Source organism: Wolffia australiana, chromosome 8 (genome assembly GCF_029677425.1).
Source record: "Wolffia australiana isolate 7733 chromosome 8, ASM2967742v1".
NCBI lineage: Eukaryota > Viridiplantae > Streptophyta > Magnoliopsida > Alismatales > Araceae > Wolffia > Wolffia australiana.
In genome coordinates this window covers 7706648-7725560 of record NC_135842.1, presented here as the reverse complement: position 1 = coordinate 7725560, position 18913 = coordinate 7706648, and the positions used below count along the sequence as shown (strand labels likewise).

At 39.5% G+C, this 18913-nt stretch overlaps 1 long non-coding RNA gene and 1 other non-coding gene across 2 annotated transcripts; one reads left to right on the top strand and one right to left on the bottom strand.

Moving 5' to 3' along the window:
• Positions 1–15598: 15598 nt before the first annotated feature.
• LOC144706895 (uncharacterized) lies at positions 15599–18294 on the bottom strand. Its single transcript, XR_013582343.1, has 2 exons — positions 17964–18294; positions 15599–17294 (listed from the first exon to the last, which is right to left on the bottom strand). It is a non-coding gene; the product is annotated as an uncharacterized LOC144706895 (long non-coding RNA).
• Positions 18150–18345, top strand: LOC144707258 (U2 spliceosomal RNA). Its single transcript, XR_013582422.1, has one exon. It is a non-coding gene; the product is annotated as a U2 spliceosomal RNA (small nuclear RNA).
• The last annotated feature ends 568 nt before the right edge of the window (positions 18346–18913 follow it).

Sequence of the window (18913 nt, the reverse complement as noted above, 5' to 3'; positions counted from 1 at the left end):
TCTCTCTCACTCTCTTTCTGTTGTTAATAGAGCGAGAGAGGGGAGAGCATAGGGAGAGCGAGAGAGAGAGAATAAGGAGAGGAGATAGAGAAAGGGAGAGAGAGAGAATAAGAAGAGAAAATAGAGAGCGAGAGACGGGGACAACGGTGACGTTTCTCTGATTCCGCTGACTTTCGCTCTTTCTGTGGTTAATATACGACTCGGTACAGCGTCCCACTGAACGCCAGGAGGAAGAGAGAACGGAAGAGGACAGCGAGCGACAAAGAGGTATTGTTTGAATCCTGCCAAGAATGAAGAGATCCAGAGGGGGAGCCTGCGCTAGTTGCAAACTCCCTACTTCCCCGCAGAAGATCCTCAGAAGTTTGCGAGAGTGCACGACATTTTTGGGGTGGCCAACACCACCAAGATTCTTGAAAAACAGGACCCGGCTGTCCGTTCGGTGTGCGCTCTGTCGCTCTCATACGAAGCCGAGATCCGGTCCATGTTTCCCGTCACAGGATCCCTGAGTGTCATTTGTCACCTCCTCCAACAACTCGAGGAGGCCACCAAGGCGAGTGACTTCATGATACGAAGCTTTTCGGAGACATTATGTCCCTTATGAAAGGAGATTTTCACTGTGTGTTATGATCGCACAACTGATGTTTAGATGACTTGTTTTTCACGTGCAGGGTAACGTCTCTGCCGGAACGTCCACCCTCGTTCCTGAAGCTGTTGCGGAACGCATGTAAGCCTCTAACTTCAAATCATATTTCCTAAGTTGCTTAATGGCTTTTCTTTGCAAGTATACGAACGACATCACACGCTAACCGTTTTCTTTTAATTTTCGCGGATCACAGGCCGGAGATCCTGGCCGCCTTCTATGGTGGTGAGGGCAGTGATGGTAAGTCTGACGTACCTTCTGCAGGCTCAACCGCAGCCAATACGCCAAACGGGAACGTGGCCCAGCCCAGCTCTGATGGTTGCCCGCCAGACGACATGGACGACGATCTGTAAGCTTCTTCATCTCTGTCTCTCAATCTCCATCTCTCTCTCTCTCTCTCTCTCTCTCTCTCTCTCTCTCTCTCTCTCTCTCTCGGTATGTTTGTTAGTCTCCTTTTTCTTGTGTTAAAATTATGTTTTCATTCAGCGTGTCATGTTTTTGCTTTCATTATAATGATTTGTTAAGTCGATTTTATTCCACAAATAGTGTGGCGCTCCTTGCAATATTCACGGAGGAGGACCTTGTAGAACTTCTCCCGGACTTGCCACAATGTCATTCACCTCTAAAAGATAATAACAACCCCACGGTCGCCTTCGGAGCTCAAGCGGAACAGGTAATCCTGATTCTATCTTCGTATTTTCTCTACCGAATCTCATCGTCCTCTTCTTTCATCCTTCTTCGACGTTTTATTGGAGTCTTAAAACGTCCGAACACTCATTTTTCTTTTAAAACAAAACATGCACGCAGCTTAAATAACGATGTGGGATTTCCTGGCAATAGTGGCTTCAGCCAATATCTCCAATGGGGAGATTAAGCTTCCCGGCATTACCGTATAGACAGTGTGGTGGATAACAACGCACTGTTACAAGCTTTAGAGGCGAGGCCTTCTCCACCTGGGCCTTACCCATCTTCTGATCTTTGCGTGCGCATGTATGTTCTCTAATACTAATTTTGTAAGTTTAGGCTGGCATGATATTCATTTCGTCTCAGCCCATCGCCATGTTCTCCAGAGCAATCAATCTTACGCATGTTTTGTAAGCTTTTCGTTTAGTTTCTGTTATGCTCCTGCTTACGCGTGTTTTTTTTTCAAATTAGAGATGCTGCACAGCCGATTGCAAAGTTTTACGACGGCAATGGACCATGGATTTCGCCAAACATCTCTCGTGGCACTTGTATTACGGCAGATCGATTATAAAACACCAGACCAGAGCAGACATGTCATTTTCCTGGAAATTCTGCCGGTTTTAATCCGTAGCACGAAGCTATGCAGGATTTAAAGTTTGAGGCAATAGCGTAAGCTCTCTACTCTGATTTTGCGCACTTCGCTGACTGTTTGATTGTTCAATCAATATCTAGTCCTTCTGTCGCGAATTCATGAAAAATAAATTTATGCTCAATGCTTTGTCAATCTTTGCAAGTGTGAGGATTTTTAGAAACCGACGCGCCTCTACAATACATAGAGGGAAAAGATGTGGTGTAGGAGACCTGTCTATTCATAGTTATCGTTCATGAATCAATAGCAACATAGCTTTTGGCCGACAACCTATTTGTATCCGAATCAAAGATAAATATTTGATATGTTTATTTTGAAAGCGATGAGCAATACGTACTTTAACTAGAAAGCATTAATATGTTGATTAGGAAAATGATTTGTTTGCAGTGTCTCCATCTTTTTCATCAGATAGTCACTTTCAAAGAGAGAGGGAGAGAGAGAGAGAGGGACAGAGGGAGAGTGATAAGACTCCCTTGTAACTCTTCAACGAGGATAATGTCTTGACTTGTTTTATAAAAGATGCACCGAGTTTTTAAGAGAAAGGATAGTTCTGAGAGCTAGAGAGATGATGAGAGAAGGGCATCGACGGAGTTAGCGCACCGAGAGTAGAAGGGAAGGGTTATGAGGGAGTGACGGAGCAGTGCACGCCACATATTCCCAATTGTCTTCTCATTGCAGGGGTGGACTTCTCATTGCAAGGGAGAGAGAGACAGATGAGGTAGGATTCTCGACCTCAGGGTGGTTGTAGGAAAAACTTACGAAGATCAAAGGCCGCCTCTGTCGTCTTTGGAGAGGCTCCCTTAAGGATGCAGTATTGGGCTCTGTTGGGACGGGTCTCCATCTTGATGCATGGGTCGAGGGAAACGTTCATAGACCGGGAGCAGGTGGTACAGAGAGCAAGAGAGATGGATAGAGACAGAGCGAGAGAGAGAGAGAGAGACGAAAAGGTACTGAAACATGGGGAGGGAGAAGAAACAGGACAGCGAGAGACACAAAGAGGAAGAGGGAGAGGGAGAGCGAGAGACACAGAGATATAAAGAGATAGATGGAGAGAGAGAGGGAGAGAGAGAGAGCGAGAGACACATAGAGAGATAAAGAGTGAGAGGCAGAGAGGTACAGAGACATAGAGAGGGAGAGGGAGAGGGAGAGCAATAGACATAGAGGTATAGAGAGGGTGGTCGATATTAAAAAGAAGCAGGGGGAACCATGCGGGATCATCAGAAGTTACAACATGCTTTTGTAGGATGAGAGTTCCAAGGATTCTAGCGCTCCTGCTTGGCTAGCCAAGGGGGATCCCCTGTTTACAGAGGTCATAAGACCGCTCCAATCCCCCGTATTGTTTATTCATCATCATTGTACTTCTTCTGAAAAACCCTGTTATTCAATTCTTGAATTCAAATTTCTCATCTTTCGATAACTTCAAGTCTCTGTGCGGCATCTTGATGGGGGGACCATCCGGAAGATCAAGCCCATGTTCGCAATCAGCCATGTTGTGAAGCCCCAGCCAACGTGAAGAATCCAAGTTTCTGATATCCAGTTTGACAAAAGCTTCCTAACGTCGTTTCCATCTGTTCCGGACGTATCCAGTCTGACTTTACGGAGGTTCCCCCCCTCTCTCCCTGTTATACAAGCGTCTTATATTTGTGTTTTCTTCTTGTTTTGTTATGGTCGTATGTCTTTTGTTAAGACGCTTACAAGTAGGCTCCTTGTTGGACTCCCTCCTCTCTAAGAAGGCCCATTAGAGAGAGAGGGGGAGAAATGGAGGGAGAGGGAGAATTGGTGAGAGCAGGAGAAATTGAGTAAGAGCGAGAGAGGGAGAAATGGAGAGGGAGGGAGAAATGGAGAGAGAGAGAGAGAGATAAATTGAGATTGAAAGAGAGAGAGGGTGGGATGAATGGAGAGAGAGGGAGAAATGGAGAGGGAGGAAGAATTTGAGACAGAGAGAGAGCGAGAGAAATGGAAAGAGAGCGGGAGAAATGAAAAGAGAGAGGGAGAGAGGGAGGGAGAAAAATAAGTGTGTGAGAGAGAGAGAAATGGAAAGAGAGGGGGAGAAATGGAAAGAGAGAGGGAGAGAGTAGGGGAGAAATTGAGTGAGAGAGAGAGGGAGAAATGGAAAGAGATGGATGGAGGGAGAAATGGAGAGCGAGAGAGAAATGGAGAGAGAGATAGAGAGGGACAAATTGAAAGAGAGCGAGGGAGGGAGGGAGAAATGGAGGGAGAGGGAGAAATGGAGAGGGAGGGAGAAATGGACAGAGAGAGAGAGAGGGAGAAATGGAGGGAGAGGGAGAATTGGAGAGAGCAGGAGAAATTGAGTAAGAGAGAGAGAGGGAGAAATGGAAAGAACGAATGAAACGGAGGGAGGAATGGAGAGGGAGGAAGAATTTGAGAGAGAGAGAGAGAGAGAAATGGAAAGAGAGGGGGAGAAATGAAAATAGAGAGGGAGAGAGGGAGGGAGAAAAATAAGTGTGAGAGAGAGAGAGAAATGGAAAGAGAGGGGGAGAAATGAAAAGAGAGAGGGAGAGAGGGGGGGAGAAATTGAGTGACAGAGAGAGGGAGAAATGGAAAGAGATGGATGGAGGGAGAAATGGAGAGGGAGAGAGAAACGGAGAGAGAGATAGAGAGGGAGAAATTGAAAGAGAGAGAGGGAGGGAGAAATGGAGAGAGAGGGCGGGAGGGAGAAATGGAGGGAAAGGGAGAAATGGAGAGGGAGGGAGAAATGGACAGCGAGAGAGAGAGGGAGAAATGGAGGGAGAGGGAGAATTGGAGAGAGCAGGAGAAATTGAGTAAGAGAGAGAGAGGGTGAAATGGAAAGAGAGGGGAGAAATGGAAAGAACGAATGAAAGGGAGGGAGAAATGGAGAGGGAGAGAGGGAGGAAAAAATGGATAGAGAGAGGCAGAAAAGAGAGAGAGGGAGAAATGGAGAGGGATGGAGTAATCGAGTGAGAGAGAGAGGGAGAAATGGAAAGAATGAGAGGGAGGGAGAAATGGACAGATAAAGAGAGAGGGAGAAATGGAGAGAGAGGGAGAAATTGAGTGAGGGAGAAGGAGAAATTAAGTGACAGAAAGAGGGGGAGAAATGGAAAGAAAGAGTGATAGACAGAGGGAGAAATGGAAAGAGAGAGGGAGAAATGGAATGAGAGAGAAAGAGAGGAAAGGAGAAATGTAGAGGGAGGGAGAGAGGGAGAAATGGAGAGGGAGGGAGAAATTGAGTTAGAGAGAGAGAGCAAGAAATGGAAAGAGAGAGGGAGAAATGGAATGAGAGCGAAAGAGAGGGAGGGATAAATGGAGAGGGAGAAATGGAGAGGGAGGGAGAAATGGAGAGAGAGAGAGATAAATGGAAATTGAAAGAGAGAGAGAGGGTGGGAGAAATGGAGAGGGAGGGAGAGAGAGAGAAATGGAAAGAGAGGGGGAGAAATGGAAAGAGAGAGGGAGAGAGGGGGGGAGAAATTGAGTGTGAGAGAGAGGGAGAAATGGAAAGAGATGGATGGAGGGAGAAATGGAGAGGGAGAGAGAAATGGAGAGAGAGAGAGAGAGGGAGGGAGAAACGGAGAGAGAGGGAGGGAGGGAGAAAGGGAGGGAGAGGGACAAATGGAGAGGGAGGGAGAAATGGACAGAGAGAGAGAGAGGGAGAAATGGAGGGAGAGGGAGAAGTGGAGAGAGCAGGAGAAATTGAGTAAGAGAGAGAGAGGGTGAAATGGAAAGAGAGGGGAGAAATGGAAAGAACGAAGGAAAGGGAGGGAGAAATGGAGAGGGAGAGAGGGAGGAAAAAATGGATAGAGAGAGGCAGAAAAGAGAGAGAGGGAGAAATGGAGAGGGATGGAGTAATCGAGTGAGAGAGAGAGGGAGAAATGGAAAGAATGAGAGGGAGGGAGAAATGGACAGATAGAGAGAGAGGGAGAAAGTGAGTGAGGGAGAAGGAGAAATTGAGTGACAGAGAGAGGGGAGAAATGGAAAGAAAGAGTGATAGAGGGAGGGAGAAAAGGAGTGAGAGAGAGAGGGAGGAATGGAAAGGAGGAGAGGGAGGGAGAAAAGGAGGGAGGAGGAGAAATGGAGAGAGAGGGAAAAATGGAGAGGGAGGGAGAAATTGATTGAGCTAGAAAGGGGGAGAAATGGAGAGGGAGAGGGAGAAATGCAATGAGAGAGAAAGACAGGGAGGGAGAAATGGAAAGAGAGAGTGAGTCCAACCTCCAGATGTTCCTATTTGCTCAAAAGTGATTTTGTTTTTAGGAAATCCCAGGTGCTCTTGACGGAATCTTACGTTCCCAAAAAAATAATATATATTTTTATTTTTAAGCACAATTGAAAAATCAACTATTGTTTTACTTATCATAGGCTTCTTCAAACCCTTTAATAAACAACTGAGATTGATTATAGAACATCAATGTCTTGTGAATGAATAAGTTAGATGTGTGAGAGTTCAGAGAGACATGGAGTGTGTATTATACAGGTAGTAAATGATCAGTCCAAATTTTGGGGGTTAATGTCATTGTTTTAATTCAGATTTAACCAACAATATTTATGAAACATTCCGCTTAAATACTCCACAATTAATGCAGGGCAAGTAAGGGGTCGATCCATAATGAGGCAGAAGTTTAATTTCAGAATTTTTCTCAAGCTTGGAACCAACAAAATGAGTTAAAAGTGAATAACGCTTCTTGGAATTTTCTAGATTTTTAGTTAATGTATATAATTTCCAATGATTTAAATCAAAGCAGAAATACAAATCAAAGCACTTAAAATATTTTCCACTAACTTTCATAACTTTTATTAACAACAAAAATAAAAAATAAATACTTTTAGAATTTTGTGGAATTTAAGTTAGTCCAAAACCCACAGAAAATATCAAAAACGAGGGTTAGAGATATTTTAGATTTTTTTTAGATGTTGAAATCACTGGAAATCGATCCTATGATTTTATTGCAGCCCTAAAAGATTCGCAGAAGTGTATTTGAATGTAAAGAAATGTAGAAGATGGTGATCATGAACACCAAACCGATATGAAGAGAAATACAGCGCATAATTTTCTCGGGTGCAACTCAAAATGATAAACATACTTCTCTTATTCTTCCAAAGGTCTCTAACCACTAGCGATAGCCCTACACCCCGCTTATATAGGCGAGGGTGTAAGGGTTTGCCCCAATGGGCCTTCTTAGAGAGAGGGAATGGTCCAACAAGGAGCCTTCTCGAAGAGTCCTAACAAAAGACATACAACCACAACAAAACAGGAATAAAACACAAATATAAGACGCCCGTATAACACGGAGAGAGGGGGAACCTCCATAAAGTCAGACTGGATACGCATCAATGGAGAAATTGTAGTGAGCCGTCATCCTTCCTCTCAAGTCTGGATCTTTGTATTTCACCAGGATTACACATTTGTCAATGCAAAGTAGAGATGAGATTGAATGAAAACTTCAACTAACTTACATTTAGCAGGTTGAACAACCTGAATTCTAAAAATGCCTTGTCCGCTGGCCAGCCACCTTCTAGAGCATGTCCAGAATGAGGAAAAATGAGGAGAAGAGTATTTATTTATTGAAAGAATTACTAAAATACCTTGTTGGGTATTTTCTTTTATCCTTTCTTGCCATTTTTGCCTCTTTTTCTCCATGGGTTTAGAGCTTCCCTTTGCGATCTTCAGCTTCATTCTTGTAGGCTTTTGAGAGCCCAATGGGCAGGTCAGGTAGTTGTCCATCTTACTCAGATTTCTCTTTTGAAAGTCCACAACTCCACTTGATCCTTTCAGGACCCTTTCTAGAATAACTAAGCTTCCAAACACTTTCCAATTCCCTAAGAACTGTGTCTTCTCATGCCTATAAATTGCTCAAAAAATAAACTATAAAATATTCATCAACAATAAAACTTAGAAAAAGTATAGCTTATGTGAAAAAATTAGAATTTATAGCTTATGCACAAATATTTGGTTAATTAAAATAATAACACGATAAATTTTGAACTAATAATAATACCAAAATCATCTAAAATGTATCTAAATATCCATGCATTTAAAATGTTATCAGGCATCCCATGGGTTGGAGACAACCCACCGATTTGGGTTAAATCAATATGATATTAATTAATCTATATGATGGTTTAGTTAATTAATTAGAAGACCAGTAAAGGTTATTGGGCTACTATAACTGTTAACTAGGCTTATACATTGGCCTAGAAGGTCACACACAAATGGTTATTAGGACGTCAGACGATATTATTAAGTTTTGGGGTCTTTAATGAAAAATACCCACTTATTATAAATAGGGGAAGGCCCTTAACGAAATTCAACAAGGCCAAAATTTTTCAAGAGCCTTCCTTCTTCTCCCTTCTCCCATGGCATCTCTCCATTCATAATGTGATTAGGACAACATACAGACAATGACGAAGGTTGAAGGGAGCTCTTCAAGGCAAAGGTGGAGATTGGATGTGTCAAGGACTGTGCCGATATTTCTAGAGGCTGCACATATGTGCAGCTCAAATCGTCTCACTCGAGGATACAAGAAATCACAGATACGACCTGTGTACTGGTTATTCATTTAATGGTTTTTTTGATGTCATTATGATTCTGTCATAAGAATCCCGCTATGTGGAACCCTTATTTTCATCAAGATCAAGACATCTAGAACCCAACAATATGGTAGCCCCATATATGACACAAGTATGAGGGATAACTAGGAAATTCTCTATCTTGCCGTGACATATTTTCTTTTTATTATTTATTTTCCAATGAGAGGTTCATCAAGTGTAATCCAACATATCGAAAAATATATAAATGTAAATTCAAACATGATATTTAATGACCTTAAAAGAATGGCTTTATTACTGGAGGTGATTGAGTTGTCAATATTTAATAAAAAATATATGGAGGTGATTGAGTGGTCAAGATGGGATTATCTGCCCTCATTATATGATGAGATTAGCTGAAGGTAGATGATGCATCCAAATCCTAGGCCACGATAGTGAGGATAATGGAGAAGGCATTCATCCATTGATCCTTGTTATACATCAGTACTAACTGAACCATGATTTAGGTTTTGACGAAAAATAAGTCATTTCGGAGTCTCACTCAGGCGAAGGGTAATATTAATATGGTAACCGATGATGATTAAGGTTTCATGAGCGTGTTTGAAGACTACTCTGAATCGTTTAGAGCATGAGGTGTAGCTTGGCACCCAGGGGCTGGAACTTAACCTATCGATTGGGTATAATTGATCATTAATTAACTAATCTATATGTTGATATATTTTATTAATAAGGTTGGTAAAATAATTGTTATTGGGCTATTAAAGTTATTAAATAGAATGATACATGGGCATAGAGGGTCATACACTTAATATTAAATTGATATTGATGGGTATACTTTTGCTGAATGGATTTTTATGGAAAAACTTAAGTCAACTTTAAAAAGGAGAGGGTTAGGCACCCAAGCTAGAGTTGGGCATCCCCCTCCCCTTACTCGTTCCCATATCATTCATCGACCAAGAAGAGTGTCTTCGTGAATATTTGGATCATACTTGGAGGAAGTGGAGATCCAAGAGCACATTGATCTCATGGATACTTCTAGAGGTTAGACACATGAAAGGCTTCAGAAAAAATCTTAAAAAGGGTAAAAATCAAAGCTAGAACAAGTTTGTCGTGAGGCACATAATATGTGATTTCTTTTAGGGATCAGTTTAGAATTGATATCTGCTTTAATTGCATAAAAAACTATTTTCTAGCCTTCAATCAAAAGCACCATAACCCAACATTTTTCTTCCTAAATAGCACTCACTAAATATCCTTAGTGCCTCTACACAAATGGCTATAGGATTAGTCTTCCTCATTATATGAGTGGAACTAGATAGTGGTGTTATACCTAGATAGTTTAATGTCTTTCTTGAGTATCCTTAAAATAGAAATATTTATGATACATGATTAAATACTATTTATCCATGTATAATTTACTAAGTGGGATCATATATTCATATACTTCATACACATCACACATGCATAATTAAGCATATATTATATTCATGAGCAATGAATGGATATATATTAACGTGGTAGCCACACAGATTTCCATCATTACTAAACATTGAATAAGATACATAATGTGTGACTGGCTTTATGACCACATATATTTCTATACTTTTTTTATTTTGGTTCAAAAACATCTTTCCAGATGTAAATATTTAAGACTATGTGTTCATGGGCGTGTAACTCTACATGTGAGCCTACAAAGTAATGATGCTATGTATTTTGGTTAAAAATGAACATTTCGTTTTAATTATTTAAGTTCAATCCCAAAAAGCAAGGATTTGAGTTGAGATTAAAGAAAATATTTTTTTGTGATTAAGATATGATAATCCTGGTCTAGCGAGAGACTGAAATGATAATCAACATATCCTAACCAAAGTTCTATTGACTTTGATGTGACAAGAAAAAGATTGGTTCAAGACCATTAAACCTAATCAATAATTAAAAAAATGAGAGTTTAGTAAACAAGATGCATTAATGGTAACCTTGTGATGCCAGACATTAGTAGTGTCGTCGTCCGGACGAATATCGAGATGATGCTCTGATAACAAAATGATGTCGGGCATCATTGATGGCATCGTCTGATGAGTAATTCCCTAATGGGAGATGTAACTACGTGATGAGGTGAATCCTACGTGGATATACATGCAGGTCCCCACCGTGGGGAAAGTTTGCTGAGCTTTGAGGTCTGAGTGGGTGGCCAATGATGGTGACGGTGACCTTATGACCCTCGTCGAGCGACAACGCGACTACAGTGTCGAATGAAATATTTTTGTTAGCGCCACACGCAACGGATGGGCTTGACATGCCCCAAAGAATTCACTCAGTTCATAGTTTTTCCGAGATATTCTCTCACCTATGCTAACCCGAATGCGGTAGAGTATTGATAACATGTTAATAATGTTGGGTTCTATAGGCCTAGATCTGGATGAACAAATGAAAACGATGCGCAGCGTAAAGACTTTTACGAATCGAACGGCATCGATAAAACCATTGAATGAAGTACCTTTTCACGGATCGCATCCGGGATTTCTTCGATCCTGAGCGAGACGAGTCGAGCTGCTCAAGTGTGAAGCCTCTAGACGATCCACACGGTCCTTGATGCGCCGGATCTCCTCCTTCGCTGACAAGCCCGTTCTTTCTCCGTAGGCGTCGCACGCCGTTCCGATCACATCACGGATGGAAAGGGTGTGGGAGAGTGGAGAAGAAGGAAAGGCCCTGAACAATTCTGGCCTAGGTGAATTTCGTTCAGGGCCTTCCCTATTTATACTAAGTGGGTATTTTTCATAAAACCCCATAACTTAAGTATATCTCCCAACGCCCAAAAGACCATTTGTGTGTGACCTCTAGGCCCATGTATCAGTCTAGTTAACGACTTCAGCGGCCCAATAACCTTTATTGGCCTTCCAAATTAATTAAATATATCATCATATAGATTAATTAACGCCGGATCGGTTCAACCCAATCGATAGGTCGAGACTTCGACACGCAAGTGCCAAGCTACACCTCGTGTCCTAGAATATACAAAGGAGTGTGTATCGACTCACTCATGGAACCTGTTCATTATCAGTTGCCGTGTATGTATAATCCCTCATCCACATGACGCTTCTTGGACGACTTAGGGTATGGTCAACTGTCAAACCCTAATCGGTCATCAGAGTTAGTACTGATGCATTCCGAAATCATCGGAGAACTCTTCTCCGATATTTCACTGCCTTGGCCAAGGACTTCATTACATCATCTTCCTTGAGCTGTCACCCCTTATACCGAGGGTGGAGGATCCCATCTTGACCACTCAATCGCCTTCGTGTACTTCTTGATGCACCGAACTAAGACTATTTAGAATCCCATGATTAGAGACTCTGGCCATAGCCAAAGTATAACCATCCGTCCACAAGACGCCTTTGGTGTCTCAGGTCTAAGGATCACTTACACAACCGTGACGTGAATCAACCTGATTGAGAGTTCGGTATAATACCATTCAGGGATTCGCATTTAATCACTTCAGTGAACTCTTTCCACTAAAGAGCACCCACTATCTATCCTTAGTGTCGCCACACTAATGGCTACCGGACCGGCCATACTCATCATATGAGCGAGGCTAGATAGTGTTATTCTATCCGGATACTTCGATGTCCTTCTCGCGTATCCTTCGAATAGGAATGTTTAGAACACATGCTTAAAGACTAGTGATCTCCGCATTACGATCTCATCATAATTCACTAAGTCCGATCATGTATTCATGGACTTCATTATACGCATCACACGTGCACTATAATGAATATGTTCTATTAATGAACATGGAACGAGATGTGGAATGTGTGATTGGCTTGCCGACCACATATATTTCCATCAACATGAACATGCGGTATTGATGTGTCTGGCAATCATTGGAACAATTGAAAATGTGTGTTAATGCAGTGCACATGACGCCACATCGCACGCCCTCTTTATTTAATATTATTATACCATTATTCAATTATTTTTTCTTTCTCAGGAAGTAACACATGGCGTGATGGGAGCCATCGATCAATGATGATGTGGGTGAATCTGAGCCAATCATAGCATTTCATTTAATGCTAAAGACAAAACCCTAAAAATGATGTGATGCCGCTAATGACAATGAGGAGAGAGAAATATTTGGATTGAATAAATGACTAGGAATCGTCCAACTTTAGGGCTTGATATGCAATGATCCATAATATTGATAGATCTGAAATTTCTAGGGTAGCTTTGTCTTTCTTTCGTCAATCCATATGCAATTGGATTTATAAACTGAGCCACAAATCTTTGTCAAAAATATCTTTAAAATCACTTCATCCTGGAGAGGTATATTGAAAGAGTGAGGTTTTGAAGGTCCATGGAGGGTTTTCTTGGTGTCTTGTGTGTTTGGAGAAGGTCAATGGAGAATAGCAGATGGTGATATGCATCATCAAATCACCCTGATTCCCATGGAACAAGGGGATCTAAGGTTAGTCTTTTGCCTAACATTGGTTTTTCTCCAACACACACATTTCCAGATCAATACCACATTTCGCATCACCATCTACCATTATCCATCACCATCCCTCATCATCCATCATCTATGTCACACATGACTTATGTCATCATGATCTCATCTCATGTTCTCCCCTCTGTTTACCTCAAAAACCCTAAACTGCCATCTTCCTCCATCACATTTCTCACTCATCTCCTGTATATACCATCATCCCCTCTCATTTTCACCTATTTTACTCCATTTACACTCATCTTATTAACATCATCCTTCCTACATATCTTCCTATAACATCACGTGTTGTCACACCCTATTTAAATACTTAATGCATTCTATCTCATCTCACCATTTCCATCACAATACTACCTCTAAACTTATAGGTGTACTCTCTCATCCAACCCGAATAATTATTTAGAGATAATTAAATCCCTAAGATACATTTCATGTGGAGATCACCCATACTCATCCACTATCTAGACTTATTATGCATTATCTCAATTTATATTGATTAAACTCACATCAACAACAGAATTTAACGCTGAATTTGAGTTTATCAGGTTCTCTTTAGGGAAACCATCTACTAATTAATTTTTACGAACCCCTTAATGCTGTTATAGCTAAATTTGAATTGAGCTGCTTTATGCTACTATTATGCAAATGATTCTAAAAAATGAGACACCAAATACATATTTTGAATGCATAGTTATATTATGAATAAAATCCATGTGTTTCTAAGAAGGGAATTATAAATTTTCTTAACCCAGATGCAGCAATAAGTCTACAAAGACAAGTGAGTGGTCAATATAGGACCTTGCACCCTTAGTATAAGAGAAGCCAGATTCAAGGGAGATGATGAAATGACACCATGAATGGAGATAATGTGAATGCTAGGAAAATATCTTCTGGATATTTTATAATGTGTCAGTCCTAACTATGAAGATCGATAAGGTTTGGTAATTGATCATACTCAAAGTCATCATATGAGTATTGCACGGATGAAGGATTATGTGCTCGGTTCTATGGGATTGATCGAAGGTCTGAAATTGGTTCCTACAATGGAAACCACTTTTGATTGAGAAATAAAAAATATATGATCATATCACTATATGTGAAAATGATTCTACTCTAAACTTGTGCGAGGAAGAGTACCTTAAAGCCATTCATGTGTTCACCCTCTAGAAGTATCCATGAAATCGTTCTGACAATATATTTCCTCTTTAACTTATTCAAACATTCTTGAAGATGCAGTTGATCTTCTCACCATCCAGTCTCGCTAGAAGGGTGAAAAGTCTGATACAGGGAGAAGACAGGGAATTCCACATCTGGATGAAATGGGAACCTAAAATGGGTGCTCCATTCAATTTATACTTAATTAGGAGCTTTTCGCAACAGCTATAAACTTTAACTATCTAATACTGTCCATATATCATATACCAGTGACCATGTAGGCCAGTGTATCATTCGACTGAAAACATTTAATGGCCCTATAAAATTAATTCATTGGGCCTTATTAATAAACTATATCTCCATATAGATTAATTAATCAATGATCGATTAACCCAATCAATATGTTAAGTATTTGGTCGTGGGATGCCAAGCTACACCTCATTCTTTCAAGGATAGAGAGGAGTATAACAACTCTCTTATAGAAAATCACAACATTATTCTAAAAATAAAGGACACTATTATATCCCTGATAACATGTCAATAAGTTAAACAATTGTGTGAACACATATCTCATAGGTGTAACTAGTACAATTACCCAAGTTCATTTTTTTCATAATATAATTTAATTTATCTAAGCTCATTTATAAAATTAAAAGTTACTAAGTTCGTGTCCTTTTAAATCAAAAGAATAATGTGTGCCTTCATTATTTCACACCATAATTGCATTTTTTAAAATTAAATTTAGCTTAAGATACAAAGTAATATGTTCTCCCTGGCATTGATTGGTAGTCATATACTTAAAATACATGTTGGTGGAGTTATGGCCCACAACCCAACTAAATTTCAACACATACTTCACATTTGGTGGCAAATGTCATATACATTATTATTCATGCCTAATTTTACTAATCAATATTAAGCATGTGCGTACAGATGATCGTATTATAAGTGGATTATAATTAAAGTCTTCTCATTTATGACTTTGTATCCCTAATCACTTATTCTTTATAGGAGTGTTAAGAAGGACATCTCATACATGGATACAATAGCATTATCAACTCCCTATCACGTAATGGAGATGGTTAACCCCATAACCATTTGTGAAGGCGCTACAGAGGGATAATGGGTGATATTTGAGGAACCAACTTATTAAATTGACCCCTATGAATGCCTAGATGGAATGATGATTAATTAATGAAGACTTAGTTCAAGTCACATATATATTTGTAATTGTTAGAGCCGATATACCATATGTATATGTTGAATGGATTTTTTGTGTTTTGATTATGATCCTCGAATCTCTATTTGAGAGACTCAAAATAGTCATAGCTCAAATTCAACAGCAAGTCCATTTAGGTGATTGTGTAGTCACCTTGTATGCCCTTTTTTTTAGAAGAATCAAACTCTAATAAGACAATGCAATCAAGTCATTGGTAAATGCAACAAAAAGATATTTGAATGATTATTTTTAACAAATTTTCAAGTCATCGTGCTTGAGAAAAATGTTAGATTCAGATGAATATATCAAGTGCAACATACAATGAACTGGGAGACATGAATAAGGGTACAACTTTTTTTGGGATTAAATCAAGGTCTCCTGTGCATAGAATAATTGATAAAAAGTTGAGATCCTTATTGATCCATTAGGTTTTTGTGGCATTCATAGTAGTCTGTATTTCAAACTCACTTGTCATCAGTTTGAAATCGTAAAATATATTAAGATCCACGTATAATTGTATATTACCTTTCCTTCTAATTTTTCTCACTCACATGACTAAATACCTTTCCATCTTCCATTTGAATTTTATTCTTTAGTCAAAACATATTCTACACTCATCCAAAATTCATCTGACACAAAAACTGCATAAAAACCAACATTTTATAGCCAAAATATAGTTTGAAAATCCTAACTCCACTGTCATGTAAAATTCTGTGTGTATTAAGTCTCAAACTTCTATGATGTCTGTTATGAAATCATTAACCATTAATTATAATGCAGCCATGAAAGATAACATTTTGTTTACAAAAGAATGGTCATCCACATTGTTTAAAAGCATGGTTCATGTTCATTGTTAACAAAGTCATAACATCTGATGAAGTATTAAAAGTTGATATTCACCTTCTAATGCTTCCTTTTATCCTAAATGAATTTTTTCACCACATTTAATTAGTTTATTTGTATTAGTGTCCTTGTGACAAATCATTCTCTTGAAGTTATAATTTCAATCCGAAGTTTCAACATAGATAAGTGTTAACAGAAGTCAGCGTTGTTGAAGAGAACTTCAAAAGGCCTGCATCTATTTATTCCAATAGTCGTAATAATTATCTATACCTTGATATTCGTAAACCATAATTATGATCATGGAATTTCCCAGATTCATTTAACAAAACTAGTTATGCAATTGTAATTATATAGATATTCAATACTATTTTTGTTTACAGACATGCATATTTACATATATTAAGTTGTAAAAGCAAAATAGTAATGCTTGTCTTCCTTATTTTTGTTAACATAAGTAATGTCTAATCATGTCATATAATCATTAACGGCATAATACAGATAGTTATTCAGGCTCAATTGCATGCTCCGGTAGTGTATCTTTTACATCAAGATATAATGTATTTGTAAAATAGATTAATAAAATTCAACTGACAACATCAATTCACATTACTTATATAGAGTCATATCTATTTAATATCAAATATATAATAATACCTTTATTACTCTGATGATATAATTAGGTCCTAATTGGTCCCTAGTCCACTTTAAGCGCAATAAAACTAACTACACAACTCCAATTGCGTCGATTCTTAACATAATCTTTAATATACCATAAACCACATATATATACCATTGAGTCAAAGTTTAACCTAATATATTATACATCTAGGTGCATACATTACTATTCTACAGTACGCAATTCTATTTACAATTGTTATGGTTCAACTTAAAAATCAACGTCCTTAAAACAAAACCTAGCAGACCCAAATGAGTGAATAAACGACTACGTAGAGAAAGCCCACTAAATCTTGAAACCCAGCTGACGACCATGGCCAGGGCCATGCTCTGCATTTATAAATAAATGCAGAACAAGTTCCGGGTAATGTCCGAGTTGAGGGTTCATTTTCGCCAATTGCTATTCTTTTTTCTTAAAAAGATAAAGACAATTAGACCTTCAAAATCGGACCAGATAGATCGATGATCGGATCGTCAAACTAATCATGATCGCCGATCGGATCACGGCCTTCCTCTCGCGGATTGTCAATCAAAGCACCGATCAGGCGGATTGATCGAAGTGGGCGATCAAATCATGATCATGCGATCGACGATCGATTGAGATTTTCGCTGAGGAAGTACGAGATCAGAGATTCGGATCACACCTCAGATATAGATCCTAAATGAAAGGATTTAAGGTGTTCCTAATTTCACTTTTCAATCTCCATGATCCGTGACAGGAACTGCGTTAAGAGAAAAATCGCACGAAATAATCGAATCGTCATGATCCCGAATCATGGATCATGTTAAAACAAAATATTCTGATAGCAGGATTTCTATGCTAGAGAATGCAGGCAATCCCACCGACGATTAAAAGGATGCATCTACGCTTGAGGAAGAAAAATTTCAGTGACCCGCACGAAGTTAATGTCTCCTTCTCACAAGGAGAGAATCTAGGTTATAATCCTTCCAACGTTGTCGAGCAATCTATTCTAATAGAAGCAGACCGATAAAAAAGAGAGAAAACAACCGAATTCGTGATTTTCCGAGGTCGCGGGGCCCGATAAATGGAAAGAAAACAGTCAAGTTCGCGATTCTCTACCTGTACTGCGAGGAGCAGAGTTCGACCGAGCAGATTCCACCGTCCGAAGAATACTTCTTGCAAACAAAAGAACGGAAGCGATAATAAACAGTCTTCCCGGGAACGTATTTTTATCCCATATCGAGGAATTCGGAAACAAATGAAGCAGTTGGGTATAAATAAAGTCAAATCACCTCGATTAAAATCATACCTTTCTCGGCCTTTTGGCTAAGATCAAGTGTAGTATCTGTTCTTATCAGTTTAATATCTGATACGTGGGCCATCGGCCCACATGATATTAAATTAATTTCTTGTGGGGGAGAGCCCACCACAGTGGCTTGCCACTGGGGCCCTCACGCGTCGCCCTTGCGTTGCACTACTGCATCGGCCTGGCGCGCCCCTACCAATGATTATGAAACTTTTTCAAGAGGAGCGGGTCTGTTCATATCTGATATTGTATCCAATACCACATATTTCATGCGCATCTCAATTATCATTGCATTTCATGGTTCACACCAAAGTGCAAGACATTTCATGGTTCACATCACCTACCAATTCTAGTCCAACAATAAATAATAAATAAAACGCAGCTCTCCCATTTGACGGCAAAGGGTTTTGTTTCATTAAAAACTCTTATGTGGGCAGAAGTACTTGAATGATAGTCCAGATTAAAGCATAAATTAAAAGCATTGTGGAGTCAAAAGCTTTTAACACGGTTGATTTATTGAGTCAGTAAAAATCTGTGCGGATACCATAAATTATTTGTATTTTAATTTCAACAGTACCTTCTCATTGAGTCCATAAATATTTGTGTGGATGTCATGAATTATCTGTCTTTAAAGTAGAACAATATTTTCTCATCGAGTCAATAAACATTCCTGTGGATGCCATAAATTATGTCTTTAAATTCCAACAATACCAACATAGACCTTTAAAATTAGGGTTAATAGCACAAGATATCCCAAACTTGT